The sequence below is a fragment of the Triticum urartu genome, chromosome 4A, assembly GCF_056163025.1.
Source record: "Triticum urartu cultivar PI428250 chromosome 4A, HENAU_Tu73, whole genome shotgun sequence".
NCBI classification, from domain to species: Eukaryota; Viridiplantae; Streptophyta; class Magnoliopsida; order Poales; family Poaceae; genus Triticum; species Triticum urartu.
The window spans coordinates 1,062,739-1,084,465 of NC_141876.1; positions in this window are offsets into that span (position 1 = coordinate 1,062,739).

Consider the following 21,727-nt stretch of genomic DNA (forward strand, 5'->3'; position numbering starts at 1 on the left):
AAAAGCATCATCGACACATTCGGAAATAGTTTCCACCATTTCACGCTTCGAGGGTAGTATGTGCATCTATATGCACCTCAGATAGCAACTTAATTACCTAAAGAAATCTGATATTCTGGAACATTTTTTAACCTTTTCTATCCATCATGGTAGATTTTCAATTTTTGCGAAACTGAAAACTTGTTTAAATTGCATCACCGACAACTGATAGAAGCGTTGCTTCGTTTCTTGTTTCGAAGTGGTCTATGCCGCCATTTGATAATCCTACGACAACTTACATATGTAGGAGTCACATATTTTTTTACTAGTTTTTAATAACCTTTTGATTTATTACTTTACATTTTCTCCTCCTTTGAAAGTCGGAAATCATTTAAATGGGATATTTGACACATTATAACAGCCTTTCCATCATTCCATTCTTCGAGAGTAGTCTCGACCGCCGTATGGAAGTAATAGAAGAGCTTATCCACATAAATTATTCATGTTTAGCACCTTTTCATAAACTTTTGATCTGTTGCCATTGATTTTTTTTCACTAAAAAGAAAACTTACTTAAATAGCATCATTTAGACATTCGAACAGCATTTCTTTATTTCAAGCATCGAAAGTTGTATGTTTGACCATATGGATCTCGTATAACAACTTATAACTATCAATCATATAATTTCATCACCAATTTTGTTCCCTTTTGATCCATCACTATAAATTTTCACTTTGTTCAAAACTGAAGAATTATTAAAAAAGCATCATCGACATATTCGGAAATAGTTTCCACCATTTCATGCTTCGAGGGTAGTATGTGCATCTATATGCACCTCAGATAGCAACTTAATTACCTAAAGAAATCTGATATTTTGGAACATTTTTTAACCTTTTTTATCCATCATGGTAGATTTTCAATTTTTGCGAAACTGAAAACTTGTTTAAATTGCGTCACTGACAAGTGATAGAAGCGTTGCTTCGTTTCTTGTTTCGAAGTGGTCTATGCCGCCATTTGATAATCCTACAACAACTTACATATGTAGGAGTCACTTATTTTTTACTAGTTTTTAATAACCTTTTGATTTATTACTTTACATTTTCTCCTCCTTTGAAAGTCGGAACTCATTTAAATGGGATATTTGACACATTATAAAAGTCTTTCCATCATTCCATTCTTCAAGAGTAGTCTCGACCTCCGTATGGAAGTAATAGAAGAGCTTATCCACATAAATTATTCATGTTTAGCACCTTTTCATAAACTTTTGATCCGTTGCCGTTGATTTTTTTCACTAAAAAGAAAACTTACTTAAATAGCATCATTTAGACATTCGAACAACATTTCTTTATTTCAAGCATCGAAAGTTGTATGTTTGACCATATGGATCTCGTATAACAACTTATAACTATCAATCATATAATTTCATCACCAATTTTGTTCCCTTTTGATCCATCACTATAAATTTTCACTTTGTTCAAAACTGAAGAATTATTAAAAAAGCATCATCGACATATTCGGAAATAGTTTCCACTATTTCACGCTTCGAGGGTAGTATGTGCATCTATATGCAACTCAGATAGCAACTTAATTACCTAAAGAAATCTGATATTCTGGAACATTTTTTAACCTTTTTTATCCATCATGGTAGATTTTCAATTTTTGCGAAACTGAAAACTTGTTTAAATTGCATCACCGACAAGTGATAGAAGCGTTGCTTCGTTTCTTGTTTCGAAGTGGTCTATGCCGCCATTTGATAATCCTACAACAACTTACATATGTAGGAGTCACATATTTTTTTACTAGTTTTTAATAACCTTTTGATTTATTACTTTACATTTTCTCCTCCTTTGAAAGTCGGAAATCATTTAAATGGGATATTTGACACATTATAACAGCCTTTCCATCATTCCATTCTTCGAGAGTAGTCTCGACCGCCGTATGGAAGTAATAGAAGAGCTTATCCACATAAATTATTCATGTTTAGCACCTTTTCATAAACTTTTGATCTGTTGCCATTGATTTTTTTTCACTAAAAAGAAAACTTACTTAAATAGCATCATTTAGACATTCGAACAGCATTTCTTTATTTCAAGCATCGAAAGTTGTATGTTTGACCATATGGATCTCGTATAACAACTTCTAACTATCAATCATATAATTTCATCACCAATTTTGTTCCCTTTTGATCCATCACTATAAATTTTCACTTTGTTCAAAACTGAAGAATTATTAAAAAAGCATCATCGACATATTCGGAAATAGTTTCCACCATTTCATGCTTCGAGGGTAGTATGTGCATCTATATGCACCTCAGATAGCAACTTAATTACCTAAAGAAATCTGATATTTTGGAACATTTTTTAACCTTTTTTATCCATCATGGTAGATTTTCAATTTTTGCGAAACTGAAAACTTGTTTAAATTGCGTCACTGACAAGTGATAGAAGCGTTGCTTCGTTTCTTGTTTCGAAGTGGTCTATGCCGCCATTTGATAATCCTACAACAACTTACATATGTAGGAGTCACTTATTTTTTACTAGTTTTTAATAACCTTTTGATTTATTACTTTACATTTTCTCCTCCTTTGAAAGTCGGAACTCATTTAAATGGGATATTTGACACATTATAAAAGTCTTTCCATCATTCCATTCTTCAAGAGTAGTCTCGACCTCCGTATGGAAGTAATAGAAGAGCTTATCCACATAAATTATTCATGTTTAGCACCTTTTCATAAACTTTTGATCCGTTGCCGTTGATTTTTTTCACTAAAAAGAAAACTTACTTAAATAGCATCATTTAGACATTCGAACAACATTTCTTTATTTCAAGCATCGAAAGTTGTATGTTTGACCATATGGATCTCGTATAACAACTTATAACTATCAATCATATAATTTCATCACCAATTTTGTTCCCTTTTGATCCATCACTATAAATTTTCACTTTGTTCAAAACTGAAGAATTATTAAAAAAGCATCATCGACATATTCGGAAATAGTTTCCACTATTTCACGCTTCGAGGGTAGTATGTGCATCTATATGCAACTCAGATAGCAACTTAATTACCTAAAGAAATCTGATATTCTGGAACATTTTTTAACCTTTTTTATCCATCATGGTAGATTTTCAATTTTTGCGAAACTGAAAACTTGTTTAAATTGCATCACCGACAAGTGATAGAAGCGTTGCTTCGTTTCTTGTTTCGAAGTGGTCTATGCCGCCATTTGATAATCCTACAACAACTTACATATGTAGGAGTCACATATTTTTTTACTAGTTTTTAATAACCTTTTGATTTATTACTTTACATTTTCTCCTCCTTTGAAAGTCGGAAATCATTTAAATGGGATATTTGACACATTATAACAGCCTTTCCATCATTCCATTCTTCGAGAGTAGTCTCGACCGCCGTATGGAAGTCATAGAAGAGCTTATCCACATAAATTATTCATGTTTAGCTCCTTTTCATAAACTTTTGATCCGTTGTCGTTGATTTTTTCCGCTAAAAAGAAAACTTACTTAAATAGCATCATTTAGACATTCCAACAACATTTCTTTATTTCAAGCATCGAAAGTTGTATGTTTGACCATATGGATCTCGTATAACAACTTATAACTATCAATCATATAATTTCATCACCAATTTTGTTCCCTTTTGATCCATCACAATAAATTTTCACTTTGTTCAAAACTAAAGAATTATTAAAAAAGCATCATCGACATATTCCGAAATCGTTTCCACCATTTCACGCTTCGAGGGTAGTATGTGCATCTATATGCACCTCAGATAGCAACTTAATTACCTAAAGAAATCTGATATTCTGGTACATTTTTTAACCTTTTTTATCCATCATGGTAGATTTTCGATTTTTGCGAAACTAAAAACTTGTTTAAATTGCATTACCGACAAGTGATAGAAGCCTTGCTTCGTTTCTTGTTTCGAAGTGGTCTATGCCGCCATTTGAAAATCCTACAACAACTTATATATGTAGGAGTCACATATTTTCTTTACTAGATTTTAATAACCTTTTGATTTATTACTTTACATTTTCTCCTCCTTTGAAAGTCGGAACTCATTTAAATGGGATATTTGACACATTATAAAAGTCTTTCCATCATTCCATTCTTCAAGAGTAATCTCGACCGCCGTATGGAAGTCATAGAAGAGCTTATCCAGATAAATTATTCATGTTTAGCACCTTTTCATAAACTTTTGATCCGTTGCCGTTGATTTTTTTCGCTAAAAAGAAAACTTACTTAAATAGCATCAGTTAGACATTCCAACAACATTTCTTTATTTCAAGCATCGAAAGTTGTATGTTTGACCATATGGATCTCGTATAACAACTTATAACTATCAATCATATAATTTCATCACCAATTTTGTTCCCTTTTGATCCATCACTATAAATTTTCACTTTGTTCAAAACTGAAGAATTATTAAAAAAAGCATCATCGACATATTCCGAAATCATTTCCACCATTTCACGCTTCGAGGGTAGTATGTGCATCTATATGCACCTCAGATAGCAACTTAATTACCTAAAGAAATCTGATATTCTGGTACATTTTTTAACCTTTTTTTATCCATCATGGTAGATTTTCAATTTTTGCGATACGAAAAACTTGTTTAAATTGCATTTCCGACAAGTGATAGAAGCCTTGCTTCGTTTCTTGTTTCGAAGTGGTCTATGCCGCCATTTGAAAATCCTACAACAACTTATATATGTAGGAGTCACATATTTTTTTCCGAGTTTTTAATAACCTTTTGATTTATTACTTTACATATTCTCCTCCATTGAAAGTCGGAACTCATTTAACTGGGATATTTGACACATTATAACAGCCTTTCCATCATTCCATTCTTCTCGAGTAGTCTCGACCGTTGTATGGAAGTCATAGAAGAGCTTATCCACATAAATTATTCATGTTTAGCACCTTTTCATAAACTTTTGATCCGTTGCGGTTGATTTTTTTCGCTAAAAAGAAAACTTACTTAAATAGCATCATTTAGACATTCCAACAACATTTCTTTATTTCAAGCATCGAAAGTTGTATGTTTGACCATATGGATCTCGTATAACAACTTATAACTATCAATCATATAATTTCATCACCAATTTTGTTCCCTTTTGATCCATCACTATAAATTTTCACTTTGTTCAAAACTGAAGAATTATTAAAAAAGCATCATCGACATATTCGGAAATAGTTTCCACCATTTCACGCTTCGAGGGTACTATGTGCATCTATATGCACCTGAGATAGCAACTTAATTTCCTAAAGAAATCTGATATTCTGTTACATTTTTTATCCTTTTTTATCCATGATGGTAGATTTTCAATTTTTGCAATACTAAAAACTTGTTTAAATTGCATTTCCGACAAGTGATAGAAGCCTTGCTTCGTTTCTTGTTTCGAAGTGGTCTATGCCGCCATTTGAAAATCCTACAACAACTTATATATGTAGGAGTCACATATTTTTTTCCGAGTTTTTAATAACCTTTTGATTTATTACTTTACATATTCTCCTCCTTTGAAAGTCGAAACTCATCTAAATGGGATATTTGACACATTATAACAGCCTTTCCATCATTCCATTCTTCTTGAGTAGTCTCGACCGTTGTATAGAAGTCATAGAAGAGCTTACCCACATAAATTATTCATGTTTAGCACCTTTTCATAAACTTTTGATCCGTTGCGGTTGATTTTTTCGCTAAAAAGAAAACTTACTTAAATAGCATCATTTAGACATTCCAACAACATTTCTTTATTTCAAGCATCGAAAGTTGTAAGTTTAACCATATGGATCTCGTATAACAACTTATAACTATCAATCATATAATTTCATCACCAATTTTGTTCCCTTTTGATCCATCACTATAAATTTTCACTTTGTTCAAAACTGAAGAATTATTAAAAAAGCATCATCGATATATTCTGAAATCGTTTCCACCATTTCACGCTTCGAGGGTAGTATGTGCATCTATATGCACCTCAGATAGCAACTTAATTACCTAAAGAAATCTGATATTCTGGTACATTTTTTTAACGTTTTTGATCCATCATGGTAGATTTTCAATTTTTGCGAAACTGAAAACTTGTTTAAATTGCATTACCGACAAGTGATAGAACCGTTGCTTCGTTTCTTGTTTCGAAGTGGTCTATGCCGCCATTTGAAAATCCTACAACAACTTACATATGTAGGAGTCACATATTTTTTTTCTAGTTTTTAATAACCTTTTGATCTATTACTTTACATTTTCTCCTCCTTTGAAAGTCGGAAATCATTTAAATGGGATATTTGACACATTATAACAGCCTTTCCATCATTCCATTCTTCGAGAGTAGTCTCGACCGCCGTATGGAATTCATAGGAGAGCTTATCCACATAAATTATTCATGTTTAGCTCCTTTTCATAAAATTTTGATCCGTTGACGTTGGTTTTTTCGCTAAAAAGAAAACTTACTTAAATAGCATCATTTAGACATTCCAACAGCATTTCTTTATTTCAAGCACCGAAAGTTGTATGTTGGACCATATGGATCTCGTATAACAACTTATAACTATCAATCATATAATTTCATCACCAATTTTGTTCCCTTTTGATCCATCACTATAAATTTTCACTTCGTTCAAAACTGAAGAATTATTAAAAAAGCATCATCGACATATTCCGAAATCGTTTCCACCATTTCACGCTTCGAGGGTAGTATGTGCATCCATATGCACCTCAGATGGCAACTTAATTACCTAAAGAAATCTGATATTCTGGTACATTTTTAAACCTTTTTTATCCATCATGGTAGATTTTCGATTTTTGCGAAACTAAAAACTTGTTTAAATTGCATTACCGACAAGTGATAGAAGCCTTGCTTCGTTTGTTGTTTCAAAGTGGTCTATGCCGCCATTTGAAAATCCTACAACAACTTATATATGTAGGAGTCACATATTTTTTTACTAGTTTTTAATAACCTTTTGATTTATTACTTTACATTTTCTCCTCCTTTGAAAGTCGGAACTCATTTAAATGGGATATTTGACACATTATAAAAGTCTTTCCATCATTCCATTATTCAAGAGTAGTCTCGACCGCCGTATGGAAGTCATAAAAGAGCTTATCCACATAAATTATTCATGTTTAGCACCTTTTCATAAACTTTTGATCCGTTGCCGTTGATTTTTTTCGCTAAAAAGAAAACTTACTTAAATAGCATCATTTAGACATTCCAACATCATTTCTTTATTTCAAGCATCGAAAGTTGTATGTTTGACCATATGGATCTCGTATAACAACTTATAACTATCAATCATATAATTTCATCACCAATTTTGTTCCCTTTTGATCCATCACTATAAATTTTCACTTTGGTCAAAACTGAAGAATTATTAAAAAAGCATCATCGACATATTCGGAAATAGTTTCCACCATTTCACGCTTCGAGGGTACTATGTGCATCTATATGCACCTGAGATAGCAACTTAATTTCCTAAAGAAATCTGATATTCTGTTACATTTTTTATCCTTTTTTATCCATGATGGTAGATTTTCAATTTTTGCAATACAAAAACTTGTTTAAATTGCATTTCCGACAAGTGATAGAAGCCTTGCTTCGTTTCTTGTTTCGAAGTGGTCTATGCCGCCATTTCAAAATCCTACAACAACTTATATATGTAGGAGTCACATATTTTTTTCCGAGTTTTTAATAACCTTTTGATTTATTACTTTACATATTCTCCTCCTTTGAAAGTCGAAACTCATCTAAATGGGATATTTGACACATTATAACAGCCTTTCCATCATTCCATTCTTCTTGAGTAGTCTCGACCGTTGTATAGAAGTCATAGAAGAGCTTACCCACATAAATTATTCATGTTTAGCACCTTTTCATAAACTTTTGATCCGTTGCGGTTGATTTTTTCGCTAAAAAGAAAACTTACTTAAATAGCATCATTTAGACATTCCAACAACATTTCTTTATTTCAAGCATCGAAAGTTGTAAGTTTAACCATATGGATCTCGTATAACAACTTATAACTATCAATCATATAATTTCATCACCAATTTTGTTCCCTTTTGATCCATCACTATAAATTTTCACTTTGTTCGAAACTGGAGAATTATTAAAAAAGCATCATCGACATATTCTGAAATAGTTTCCACCATTTCACGCTTCGAGGGTAGTATGTGCATCTATATGCACCTCAGATAGAAACTTAATTACCTAAAGAAATGTGATATTCTGGTACATTTTTTAACCTTTTTTATCCATCATGGTAGATTTTCAATTTTTGCGATACTAAAAACTTGTTTCAATTGCATTTCCGACAAGTGATAGAAGCCTTGCTTCATTTCTTGTTTCGAAGTGGTCTATGCCGCCATTTGAAAATCCTACAACAACTTATATATGTAGGAGTCACATATTTTTTTCCGAGTTTTTAATAACCTTTTGATTTATTACTTTACATATTCTCCTCCTTTGAAAGTCGGAACTCATTTAAATGGGATATTTGACACATTATAACAGCCTTTCCATCTGTAACGCCCGGATAATTTGGCTACAGTAAAACTCTCCTAATGATGCCGTGACATCTGTGATTACTGTTACTAATCTCGGGATAATTCGAAACCGCGTCAAATTCTAACTTAAATTTAAAGTCGACAATAAAAGTTTTCAAATATTGAAAATAAAATGTTTGGGCTATGTCTATTATTGCATCGGTAATTATGGTGAAGCAAACACATTTTTATAAAATGTCTAAATAGTTTAAAAGGTTTAAAAGCAGAAATGCAAATAGATAAAAAGAAGAGCAAGCCCCCCCTCAACTGGGCCGAATGGCCCAGCTGGCCACCGCGCACCCCTAGGGCCTCTACCCACCGGGCCGCCAGGCCGGCCCACCCCACCGCGCCCTTATCCCCCCCACACCCCCGAAACCCTAACCCCACCCCGTCGCCCCACTCGCCCCCCCCACTCGCTCTCCCCCTCCTCCCCGATCCAGATCGGATCGAGGGGAGTGAACCCTGACGCCGCCTCGCCGGCCCCCTCCCGCATCCTCGCCCCCGTCCCCTCTTTCCCAGCGGCGCCCCTCGCCGCGCCTGCCGCGTCGCCCCCGACGCCCTGCGCCCGCCGTCCGTCGTCCGCTGCTGCCCGAAACGCCGCCCGTCGTCGGAGCCACCTCGTCGGAGCTCCCCGACCTCCGTCGAGCCTCTTGCCATAGTCCCCACGCTTCCGCGGTGAGGCCCCGTCCTCTCCTCCTGCCCCACGCGCGCTCGCTCGCTCGAGACCGCACCCGAGCCTCCAGCGCTCAGCGCTTCGCCGCCCGCGCCGCGACGCTGCACCGGCACAGCCTGCCACCGCGCCCCTATCGCGCACACCGCGCGCTCCGCCTACCCCCTTGTCACGCGCCCGCCTCGTCGCATAGCCGCACCGCGGCCTGGCCGAGTGCCAGCGCCCCCTTCTCCCCTTGTCCCGCTCTGCCGCGGCCTCCCGCTGCCGCAGGCCGCCCGGTTACCGCTGCTGTGCCGCTCCCCACGCCAGGCCCGCGCTTTCCCTGGCCGAGGCCGTGGCCACCGGCCTCCCCCTGCTCCGGCGCTGCGCCGGATCTGCCCGCCCATGGGCGTGCGCCCATTCGGGTGGCGCCCGTCGCCTGCACGCCTGACCCGATAGGCCTATGGGCCTTTGACATGTGGGGCCCGGCCCCAGAACGTTAAAAAAAAGAGAAGAAAAGAAAAAGGAAATAAAAAATGACTTAATAAAATTAGTTAATAATTAATTAATTAATTAGTGAAGTAATTAACTTAACTAACCCTATTTAGTTAACTAATTAACTCTAATTAAACCTGCTAATTAAAAGTTAACAGATAATTAGTCTTCAGCCAATGACATGTGGGACCTGCCAGTCAGTTTGACTAAGTCAACTAACTGGTTGACTGATGACATCATGCTGACCTCATGCTGACATCATAATGGCAATTTTAAATTAAATTAATTCTGTTAATTCTAAAAATGAATTAAAAACTTTGGAAATTAATATAAAATAAACCGTAGATCGGATGAAAATACTTTCTACATGAAAGTTGCTCAGAACGACGAGAGGAATCCGGATACGCAACCCGTGCGTCCGCCACACCCCCCTAACCTATCGAACTTGCAACTTTCCCCCTCCGGCTCCTCTGCCCGTAAACGCGAAACACCGGGAATACTTTTCCGGATGTTTCCCCCTTCACCGGTATCACCTCATACCGCGTTAGGGCACCTCTAGCACCGATACTTGTCATGTCATGCATCGCTATGCACCTGCTTGCTTAAATATTTATTGTTTCTTCCCCCTCTTCTCTCGCTAGACACCGAGACCGACGCTGCTGCTGTCCAGTTCGACTACGGAGTTGACGACCCCTCTCTCTTGCCAGAGCAACCAGGCAAGCCCCCCCTTTGATCACCAGATATCGCCTACTCTTCTCTATACTGCTTGCATTAGAGTAGTGTAGCATGTTACTGCTTCTCGTTAATCCTATCCTGATGCATAGCCTGTCCTTGCTACTACTGTTGATACCTTTACCTGCAATCCTACTTGCTTAGTATAGGATGCTAGTATTTCCATCTGTGGCCCTACATTCTTGTCCATCTGCTGTGCTATACAATCGGGCCGTGATCACTCGGGAGGTGATCACGGGTATATACTATTTACTTTATACATGATACATGTGGTGATTAAAGACGGGTCGGCTCGTAGGAGCACCCGCGAGTGGATCTTTCAGGCGGAGCGACAGGGCAGGTTCCGACCACCTAGGAGAGAGGTGGGCCTGGCCCTGGTCGGCGTTCGCGGATACTTAACACGCTTAACGAGATCTGGGTATTTGATCTGAGTTTAGCCATTTGGTCTATACGCACTAACCATCTACGCGGGAGTAGTTATGGGTATCCCGGCGTCGTGGTATCAGCTGAAGCCTTCGTGACGTCAGCGACTGAGTGGCGCGCGCCGGATTGGAACGTAAGCCTGCTCTTGTATTAAGGGGGCTAGTTCTGCTTCCGGCCGCGTTCGCAACGTGCAGGTGTGCTAAGGGTGATGGGCCCAGACCCCTGTGCGCTTAGGTTTAGACCGGCGTGCTGACCTCTCTGTTGTGCCTAAGTGGGGCTGCGACGTGTTGATCTTCCGAGGCCGGGCATGACCCAGGAAAGTGTGTCCGGCCAAATGGGATCGAGCGTGTTGGGGTATGTGGTGCACCCCTGCAGGGAAGTTAATCTATTCGAATAGCCGTGATCTTCGGTAACAGGACGATTTGGAGTTCTACCTTGACCATATGACAACTAGAACCGGCTACTTAATAAAACACACCCTTCCAAGTGCCAGATACAACCGGTGATCGCTCTCTCACAGGGCGACGAGGAGAGGATCATCGGTTAGGATTATGCTATGCGGTGCTACTTGGAGGACTTCAGTCTACTCTCTTCTACATGATGCGAGACGGAGGATGCCAGAAGCGTAGACTTCGAACGGACTAGTTATCCCCCTCTTATTCTGGCATTCTGCAGTTCAGTCCACATATGATACCCTTATTCCTTTTGATACCCATGCATTATAGTGTAGCTCCTTGCTTGCGAGTACTTTGGATGAGTACTCACGGTTGCTTTCTCCCTCTTTTCCCCCTATCCCTTCTACCTGGTTGTCGCAACCAGATGCTGGAGCCCAGGAGCCAGACGCCACCTTCGACGACGACTCCTACTACACCGGAGGTGCCTACTACTATGTGCTGCCCGCTGACGACGACCAGGAGTAGTTAGGAGGATCCCAGGCAGGAGGCCTGCGCCTCTTTCGATCTGTATCCCAGTTTGTGCTAGCCTTCTTAAGGCAAACTTGTTTAACTTATGTCTGTTCTCAGATATTGTTGCTTCCGCCGACTCGTCTATGATCGAGCTCTTGTATTCGAGCCCTCGAGGCCCCTGGCTTGTAATATGATGCTTGTATGACTTCTTTTATTTGTAGAGTTGTGTTGTAATATCTTCCCGTGAGTCCCTGATCTTGATCGTACACGTTTGCGTGTATGATTAGTGTACGGTCAAACCGGGGGCGTCACACCATCATTCCATTCTTCTCGAGTAGTCTCGACCGTTGTATGGAAGTCATAGAAGAGCTTATCCACAAAAATTATTCATGTTTAGCACCTTTTCATAAACTTTTGATCCGTTGCCGTTGATTTTTTCGCTAAAAAGAAAACTTACTTAAATAGCATCATTTAGACATTCCAACAACATTTCTTTATTTCAAACATCGAAAGTTGTATGTTTGACCATATGGATCTCGTATAACAACTTATAACTATCAATCATATAATTTCATCACCAATTTTGTTCCCTTTTGATCCATCACTATAAATTTTCACTTCGTTCAAAACTGAAGAATTATTAAAAAAGCATCATCGACATATTCCGAAATCGTTTCCACCATTTCACGCTTCGAGGGTAGTATGTGCATCTATATGCACCTCAGATAGCAACTTAATTACCTAAAGAAATCTGATATTCTGGTACATTTTTTAACCTTTTTTATCCATCATGGTAGATTTTCGATTTTTGCAAAACTAAAAACTTGTTTAAATTGCATTACCAACAAGTGATAGAAGCCTTGCTTCGTTTCTTGTTTCGAAGTGGTCTATGCCGCCATTTGAAAATCCTACAACAACTTATATATGTAGGAGTCACATATTTTTTTACTAGTTTTTAATAACCTTTTGATTTATTACTTTACATTTTTCTCCTCCTTTGAAAGTCGGAACTCATTTAAATGGGATATTTGACACATTATAAAAGTCTTTCCATCATTCCATTCTTCAAGAGTAGTCCCGACCGCCGTATGGAAGTCATAGAAGAGCTTATCCACATAAATTATTCATGTTTAGCACATTTTCATAAACTTTTGATCCGTTGCCGTTGATTTTTTTCGCTAAAAAGAAAACTTACTTAAATAGCATCATTTAGACATTCCAACAGCATTTCTTTATTTCAAGCATCAAAAGTTGTATGTTTGACCATATGGATCTCGTATAACAACTTATAACTATCAATAATATAATTTCATCCCCTAAATTTGTTCCCTTTTGATCCATCACTATAAATTTTCACTTTGTTCAAAACTGAAGAATTATTAAAAAAGCATCATCGACATATTCGGAAATAGTTTCCACCATTTCACGCTTCGAGGGTAGTATGTGCATCTATATGCACCTGAGATACCAACTTAATTACCTAAAGAAATCTGATATTCTGGTACATTTTTTAACCTTTTTTATCCCTCATGGTAGATTTTCAATTTTTGCGATACTAAAAACTTGTTTAAATTGCATTTCCGACAAGTGATAGAAGCCTTGCTTCGTTTCTTGTTTCGAAGTGGTCTATGCCGCCATTTGAAAATCCTACAACAACTTATATATGTAGGAGTCACATATTTTTTTCCGAGTTTTTAATAACCTTTTGATTTATTAATTTACATTTTCTCCTCCTTTGAAAGTCGGAACTCATTTAAATGGGATATTTGACACATTATAACAGCCTTTCCATCATTCCATTCTTCTCGAGTAGTCTCGACCATCATATGGAAGTCATAGAAGAGATTATCCACATAAATTATTCATGTTTAGCACCTTTTCATAAACTTTTTATCCGTTGCCGTTGATTTTTTCACTAAAAAGAAAACTTACTTAAATAGCATCCTTTAGACATTCCAACAACATTTCTTTATTTCAAGCATCGAAAGTTGTATGTTTGACCATATGGATCTCGTATAACAACTTATAACTATCAATCATATAATTTCATCACCAAATTTGTTCCCTTTTGATCCATCACTATAAATTTTCACTTTGTCCAAAACTGAAGAATTATTAAAAAAGCATCATCGACATATTCTGAAATCGTTTCCACCATTTCACGCTTCGAGGGTAGTATGTGCATCTATATGCAACTCAGATAGCAACTTAATTACCTAAAGAAATCTGATATTCTGGTACAATTTTTAACCTTTTTGATCCATCATGGTAGATTTTCAATTTTTGCGAAACTAAAAACTTGTTTAAATTGCATTACCGACAAGTGATAGAAGCGTTGCTTCGTTTCTTGTTTCGAAGTGGTCTATGCCGCCATTTGAAAATCCTACAACAACGTATATATGTAGGAGTCACATATTTTTTTACTTGTTTTTAATAACCTTATGATTTATTACTTTACATTTTCTCCTCCTTTGAAAGTCGGAAATCATTTAAATGGGATATTTGACACATTATAACAGCCTTTCCATCATTCCATTCTTCGAGAGTAGTCTCGACCGCTGTATTGAAGTCATAGAAGAGCTTATCCACATAAATTATTCATGTTTACCTCCTTTTCATAAAATTTTGATCCGTTGCGGTTGATCTTTTTTGCTAAAAAGAAAACTTACTTAAATAGCATCATTTAGACATTCCAACAACATTTCTTTATTTCAAGCATCGAAAGTTGTATGTTTGACCATATGGATCTCGTATAACAACTTATAACTATCAATCATCTAATTTCATCACCATTTTTGTTCCCTTTTGAACCATCACTATAAATTTTCACTTTGTTCAACACTGAAGAATGATTCAAAAAGCATCATCGACATATTTCGAAATCGTTTCCACCATTTCACGCTTCGATGGTAGTATGTGCATCTATATGCACCTCAGATAGCAACTTAATTACCTAAAGAAATGTGATATTCTTGTACATTTTTTAACGTTTTTTATCCATCATGGTAGATTTTCGATTTTTGCGAAACTAAAAACTTGTTTAAATTGCATTACCGAAAAGTGATAGAAGCCTTGCTTCGTTTGTTGTTTCAAAGTGGTCTATGCCGCCATTTGAAAATCCTACAACAACTTATATATGTAGGAGTCACATATTTTTTTCCTAGTTTTTAATAACCTTTTGATTTATTACTTTAAATTTTCTCCTCCTTTGAAAGTCGGAACTCATTTAAATGGGATATTTGACACATTATAAAAGTCTTTCCATCATTCCATTCTTCAAGAGTAGTCTCGACCGCCGTATGGAAGTCATGGAAGAGCTTATCCACATAAATTATTCATGTTTAGCACATTTTCATAAACTTTTGATCCATTATCGTTGATTTTTTTTCGCTAAAAATAAAACTTACTTAAATAGCATCATTTAGACATTCCAACAACATTTCTTTATTTCAAGCATCGAAAGATGTATGTTTGACCATATGGATCTCGTATAACAACTTATAACTATCAATCATATAATTTCATCACCAATTTTGTTCCCTTTTGATCCATCAGTATAAATTTTCACTTTGTTCAAAACTGAAGAATTATTAAAAAAGCATCATCGACTTATTCGGAAATAGTTTCCACCATTTCACACTTCGAGGGCAGTATGTGCATCTATATGCACCTCAGATAGCAACTTAATTACCTAAAGAAATCTGATATTCTGGTACATTTTTTAACCTTTTTTATCCATCATGGTAGATTTTTAATTTTTGTGATACTAAAAACTTGTTTAAATTGCATTTCTGACAAGTGATAGAAGCCTTGCTTCGTTTCTTGTTTCGAAGTGGTCTATGCCGCCATTTGAAAATCCTAGAACAACTTATATATGTAGGAGTCACATATTTTTTTCTGAGTTTTTAATAACCTTTTGATTTATTACTTTACATTTTCTCCTCCTTTGAAAGTCGGAACTCATTTAAATGGTATATTTGACACATTATAAAAGCCTTTCCATCATTCCATTCTTCGAGAATAGTCTCGACCGTCGTATGGAAGTCATAGAAGAGCTTATCCACATAAATTATTCATGTTTAGCACCTTTTCATAAACTTTTGATCCGTTGGCGTTGATTTTTTTTGCTAAAAAGAAAACTTACTTAAATAGCATCATTTAGACATTCCAACATCATTTCTTTATTTCAAGCATCGAAAGTTGTATGTTTGACCATATGGATCTCATATAACAACTTATAACTATCAATAATATAATTTCATCAACAATTTTGTTCCCTTTTGATCCATCACTATAAATTTTCACTTTGTTCAAAACTGAAGAATTATTAAAAAAGCATCATCGACATATTCGGAAATAGTTTCCACCATTTCACGCTTCGAGGGTAGTATGTGCATCTATATGCACCTGAGATACCAACTTAATTACCTAAAGAAATCTGATATTCTGGTACATTTTTTAACCTTTTTTATCCCTCATGGTAGATTTTCAATTTTTGCGATACTAAAAACTTGTTTAAATTGCATTTCCGACAAGTGATAGAAGCCTTGCTTCGTTTCTTGTTTCGAAGTGGTCTATGCCGCCATTTGAAAATCCTACAACAACTTATATATGTAGGAGTCACATATTTTTTTCCGAGTTTTTAATAACCTTTTGATTTATTAATTTACATTTTCTCCTCCTTTGAAAGTCGGAACTCATTTAAATGGGATATTTGACACATTATAACAGCCTTTCCATCATTCCATTCTTCTCGAGTAGTCTCGACCGTCATATGGAAGTCATAGAAGAGCTTATCCACATAAATTATTCATGTTTAGCACCTTTTCATAAACTTTTGATCCGTTGCCCTTGATTTTTTCGCTAAAAAGAAAACTTACTTAAATAGCATCCTTTAGACATTCCAACAACATTTCTTTATTTCAAGCATCAAAAGTTGTATGTTTGACCATATGGATCTCGTATAACAACTTATAACTATCAATCATATAATTTCATCACCAAATTTGTTCCCTTTTGATCCATCACTATAAATTTTCACTTTGTTCAAAACTGAAGAATTATTAAAAAAGCATCATCGACATATTCGGAAATAGTTTCCACCATTTCACACTTCGAGGGCAGTATGTGCATCTATATGCACCTCAGATAGCAACTTAATTACCTATAGAAATCTGATATTCTGGTACATTTTTTAACCTTTTTTATCCATCATGGTAGATTTTTAATTTTTGTGATACTAAAAACTTGTTTAAATTGCATTTCTGATAAGTGATAGAAGCCTTGCTTCGTTTCTTGTTTCGAAGTGGTCTACACCGCCATTTGAAAATCCTACAACAACTTATATATGTAGGAGTCACATATTTTTTTCTGAGTTTTTAATAACCTTTTGATTTATTACTTTACATTTTCTCCTCCTTTGAAAGTCGGACCTCATTTAAATGGGATATTTGACACATTATAACAGCCTTTCCATCATTCCATTCTTCGAGAATAGTCTCGACCGTCGTATGGAAGTCATAGAAGAGCTTATCCACATAAATTATTCATGTTTAGCACCTTTTCATAAACTTTTGATCCGTTGCCGTTGATTTTTTTTGCTAAAAAGAAAACTTACTTAAATAGCATCATTTAGACATTCCAACATCATTTCTTTATTTCAAGCATCGAAAGTTGTATGTTTGACCATATGGATCTTGTATAACAACTTATAACTATCAATAATATAATTTCATCAACAATTTTGTTCCCTTTTGATCCATCACTATAAATTTTCACTTTGTTCAAAACTGAAGAATTATTAAAAAAGCATCATCGACATATTCGGAAATAGTTTCCACCATTTCACGCTTCGAGGGTAGTATGTGCATCTATATGCACCTGAGATACCAACTTAATTACCTAAAGAAATCTGATATTCTGGTACATTTTTTAACCTTTTTTATCCCTCATGGTAGATTTTCAATTTTTGCGATACTAAAAACTTGTTTAAATTGCATTTCCGACAAGTGATAGAAGCCTTGCTTCGTTTCTTGTTTCGAAGTGGTCTATGCCGCCATTTGAAAATCCTACAACAACTTATATATGTAGGAGTCACATATTTTTTTTCCGAGTTTTTAATAACCTTTTGATTTATTAATTTACATTTTCTCCTCCTTTGAAAGTCGGAACTCATTTAAATGGGATATTTGACACATTATAACAGCCTTTCCATCATTCCATTCTTCTCGAGTAGTCTCGACCGTCATATGGAAGTCATAGAAGAGCTTATCCACATAAATTATTCATGTTTAGCACCTTTTCATAAACTTTTGATCCGTTGCCCTTGATTTTTTCGCTAAAAAGAAAACTTACTTAAATAGCATCCTTTAGACATTCCAACAACATTTCTTTATTTCAAGCATCAAAAGTTGTATGTTTGACCATATGGATCTCGTATAACAACTTATAACTATCAATCATATAATTTCATCACCAAATTTGTTCCCTTTTGATCCATCACTATAAATTTTCACTTTGTTCAAAACTGAAGAATTATTAAAAAAGCATCATCGACATATTCGGAAATAGTTTCCACCATTTCACACTTCGAGGGCAGTATGTGCATCTATATGCACCTCAGATAGCAACTTAATTACCTATAGAAATCTGATATTCTGGTACATTTTTTAACCTTTTTTATCCATCATGGTAGATTTTTAATTTTTGTGATACTAAAAACTTGTTTAAATTGCATTTCTGATAAGTGATAGAAGCCTTGCTTCGTTTCTTGTTTCGAAGTGGTCTACACCGCCATTTGAAAATCCTACAACAACTTATATATGTAGGAGTCACATATTTTTTTCTGAGTTTTTAATAACCTTTTGATTTATTACTTTACATTTTCTCCTCCTTTGAAAGTCGGACCTCATTTAAATGGGATATTTGACACATTATAACAGCCTTTCCATCATTCCATTCTTCGAGAATAGTCTCGACCGTCGTATGGAAGTCATAGAAGAGCTTATCCACATAAATTATTCATGTTTAGCACCTTTTCATAAACTTTTGATCCGTTGCCGTTGATTTTTTTTGCTAAAAAGAAAACTTACTTAAATAGCATCATTTAGACATTCCAACATCATTTCTTTATTTCAAGCATCGAAAGTTGTATGTTTGACCATATGGATCTTGTATAACAACTTATAACTATCAATAATATAATTTCATCAACAATTTTGTTCCCTTTTGATCCATCACTATAAATTTTCACTTTGTTCAAAACTGAAGAATTATTAAAAAAGCATCATCGACATATTCGGAAATAGTTTCCACCATTTCACGCTTCGAGGGTAGTATGTGCATCTATATGCACCTGAGATACCAACTTAATTACCTAAAGAAATCTGATATTCTGGTACATTTTTTAACCTTTTTTATCCCTCATGGTAGATTTTCAATTTTTGCGATACTAAAAACTTGTTTAAATTGCATTTCCGACAAGTGATAGAAGCCTTGCTTCGTTTCTTGTTTCGAAGTGGTCTATGCCGCCATTTGAAAATCCTACAACAACTTATATATGTAGGAGTCACATATTTTTTTCCGAGTTTTTAATAACCTTTTGATTTATTAATTTACATTTTCTCCTCCTTTGAAAGTCGGAACTCATTTAAATGGGATATTTGACACATTATAACAGCCTTTCCATCATTCCATTCTTCTCGAGTAGTCTCGACCGTCATATGGAAGTCATAGAAGAGCTTATCCACATAAATTATTCATGTTTAGCACCTTTTCATAAACTTTTGATCCGTTGCCCTTGATTTTTTCGCTAAAAAGAAAACTTACTTAAATAGCATCCTTTAGACATTCCAACAACATTTCTTTATTTCAAGCATCAAAAGTTGTATGTTTGACCATATGGATCTCGTATAACAACTTATAACTATCAATCATATAATTTCATCACCAAATTTGTTCCCTTTTGATCCATCACTATAAATTTTCACTTTGTTCAAAACTGAAGAATTATTAAAAAAGCATCATCGACATATTCGGAAATAGTTTCCACCATTTCACACTTCGAGGGCAGTATGTGCATCTATATGCACCTCAGATAGCAACTTAATTACCTATAGAAATCTGATATTCTGGTACATTTTTTAACCTTTTTTATCCATCATGGTAGATTTTTAATTTTTGTGATACTAAAAACTTGTTTAAATTGCATTTCTGATAAGTGATAGAAGCCTTGCTTCGTTTCTTGTTTCGAAGTGGTCTACACCGCCATTTGAAAATCCTACAACAACTTATATATGTAGGAGTCACATATTTTTTTCTGAGTTTTTAATAACCTTTTGATTTATTACTTTACATTTTCTCCTCCTTTGAAAGTCGGACCTCATTTAAATGGGATATTTGACACATTATAACAGCCTTTCCATCATTCCATTCTTCGAGAATAGTCTCGACCGTCGTATGGAAGTCATAGAAGAGCTTATCCACATAAATTATTCATGTTTAGCACCTTTTCATAAACTTTTGATCCGTTGCCGTTGATTTTTTTTGCTAAAAAGAAAACTTACTTAAATAGCATCATTTAGACATTCCAACATCATTTCTTTATTTCAAGCATCGAAAGTTGTATGTTTGACCATATGGATCTTGTATAACAACTTATAACTATCAATAATATAATTTCATCAACAATTTTGTTCCCTTTTGATCCATCACTATAAATTTTCACTTTGTTCAAAACTGAAGAATTATTAAAAAAGCATCATCGACATATTCGGAAATAGTTTCCACCATTTCACGCTTCGAGGGTAGTATGTGCATCTATATGCACCTGAGATACCAACTTAATTACCTAAAGAAATCTGATATTCTGGTACATTTTTTAACCTTTTTTATCCCTCATGGTAGATTTTCAATTTTTGCGATACTAAAAACTTGTTTAAATTGCATTTCCGACAAGTGATAGAAGCCTTGCTTCGTTTCTTGTTTCGAAGTGGTCTATGCCGCCATTTGAAAATCCTACAACAACTTATATATGTAGGAGTCACATATTTTTTTTCCGAGTTTTTAATAACCTTTTGATTTATTAATTTACATTTTCTCCTCCTTTGAAAGTCGGAACTCATTTAAATGGGATATTTGACACATTATAACAGCCTTTCCATCATTCCATTCTTCTCGAGTAGTCTCGACCGTCATATGGAAGTCATAGAAGAGCTTATCCACATAAATTATTCATGTTTAGCACCTTTTCATAAACTTTTGATCCGTTGCCCTTGATTTTTTCGCTAAAAAGAAAACTTACTTAAATAGCATCCTTTAGACATTCCAACAACATTTCTTTATTTCAAGCATCAAAAGTTGTATGTTTGACCATATGGATCTCGTATAACAACTTATAACTATCAATCATATAATTTCATCACCAAATTTGTTCCCTTTTGATCCATCACTATAAATTTTCACTTTGTTCAAAACTGAAGAATTATTAAAAAAGCATCATCGACATATTCGGAAATAGTTTCCACCATTTCACACTTCGAGGGCAGTATGTGCATCTATATGCACCTCAGATAGCAACTTAATTACCTATAGAAATCTGATATTCTGGTACATTTTTTAACCTTTTTTATCCATCATGGTAGATTTTTAATTTTTGTGATACTAAAAACTTGTTTAAATTGCATTTCTGATAAGTGATAGAAGCCTTGCTTCGTTTCTTGTTTCGAAGTGGTCTACACCGCCATTTGAAAATCCTACAACAACTTATATATGTAGGAGTCACATATTTTTTTCTGAGTTTTTAATAACCTTTTGATTTATTACTTTACATTTTCTCCTCCTTTGAAAGTCGGACCTCATTTAAATGGGATATTTGACACATTATAACAGCCTTTCCATCATTCCATTCTTCGAGAATAGTCTCGACCGTCGTATGGAAGTCATAGAAGAGCTTATCCACATAAATTATTCATGTTTAGCACCTTT